Raw genomic sequence first — 1,623 nt, forward strand, 5'->3', positions numbered from 1 at the left:
CCCGTGTTGCGTGGCGGCATCGAGGTTCACATACCCGCCCCCACCGCCCCGTCGTTCCGGTCCCAGTGCTGCGGGAGTTCCCGCCGCGGCCGGAAGTGCATAACGCTGCACAAGCACGCGTAAGTAATCTATAATTGTTGGACACAAATTTAATCGTTATTGCATAACTTTATATCATGTCCAGGTTACCAGACAACGGTGACGTGCAATTCATAATTTTTCTCGTCATATTCACAATCATCACAATCATCATACATATTCATATCATATCATCGTGAGTTTGCATTTTATAACACTGTACATCATAATATCATTTAAAATATCTACCTGTCTTCTAAACTATTAATATTGTGTATATAACTAAAATATAATAACCATGTAAAATAAAAATGATTGTGTCCATTTTGTGTTGTAAATTTTTTTTTATATGTAAAATATTATGTAATGTGTAACACGCCATGTATAACCTATAATCATATCATATTTAAATAATGTCTACCTATGTACCTGCTTTCATTTTGTAAGTTTCTATACATCGTTGTTAAATATTTACTGTACCTACCCATGTTTATTGCAAAATTATAAAATGTATAATATTATGTTATGTGTATAAAGTTTAAAGCATTGTTTAACTACCTACTACACTTAACCTTTTTGACCCGCGATCCACTGTTTATGTAACAATATTTTCACGACTCGTGTCACCTTTGTAGGCCATAAAAGAAAAAAGACTAAGCTGCTAGTTTTGCGTAATTTCCCGTGTATAAATGGGCAGTGTTTGGCAAGTTCCTTAAAAAAAGGAATTTGTTCCGTTCCTCGTTTTTTTTAAAAAAAGGAATTCGTTCCGTTCCTTGTTCCTTAAAAAAAAAAAGAATTCGTTCCTTTGTCGTTCCTTTGGAAAATGAACGAGTTCCTTTTTTAGTTCCAAATAAAATAAAAATTCTTATATCAATGTTTTTTTTCGTATTATGCATACTTCTTTAATTTTTATTTATAATATATAAATACAAGTAGGTACATATTTTATATGTTTACGCAATATATTATTATATATTTTGAGATTATCTTCAAAATTAAATTTTTGGCTAACGTATAACTATTGTCTTAACGTCGATGCTCTATAACAATCACTAACTAGGAATATAAATTATACACAGTAAAAAAATATACCTTAATTTCGATTTTTACATACTTATCTGTGTAAATTATTGGAACTAGAAAGGAACGAACAATTTTGTTATTTTTTGTACATCTGGTAATTACTCATAGAACAATATAGAAGCGAAACTACGAAACTCGATCAGATGATTCGGTTAAATTTACGTTTACCTATGATCTGAATTCTGAAACATGATGTCAGATCACGATTTAATAGTGTGTCAGATCCTTGTTTACCCGTGATCAGACAACGTTTACTTCCTCGTAGGCGGGTAAGCTACGCGGGGTCCGTCGGTTTACCCACCGGGTGAAAGTACAGCTAGTCCGGCGACACCGCTGTCGGCGTAGAATATTCTAGAAGCAACCACCTCTCCCGCTCACGCCTCACAGAATCTTCGTTCGACGGTCTATCGCCTATGCTGAAGTACAAGCCGTTAAAGCCGTTAAGTATATAGCAGCCATAGC

General features: G+C 34.4%; 1 long non-coding RNA gene across 1 annotated transcript; it reads left to right on the plus strand.

Annotated features, from left to right (window-relative positions):
• Window positions 1–8: 8 nt before the first annotated feature.
• On the plus strand, window positions 9–599 carry LOC115034631. Its single transcript, XR_003839961.1, has 2 exons — window positions 9–119; window positions 185–599. It is a non-coding gene; the product is annotated as an uncharacterized LOC115034631 (long non-coding RNA).
• Window positions 600–1,623: the final 1,024 nt, after the last annotated feature.

This window comes from Acyrthosiphon pisum, unplaced genomic scaffold (assembly GCF_005508785.2).
Source record: "Acyrthosiphon pisum isolate AL4f unplaced genomic scaffold, pea_aphid_22Mar2018_4r6ur Scaffold_1755;HRSCAF=2255, whole genome shotgun sequence".
Classification (NCBI taxonomy): domain Eukaryota; kingdom Metazoa; phylum Arthropoda; class Insecta; order Hemiptera; family Aphididae; genus Acyrthosiphon; species Acyrthosiphon pisum.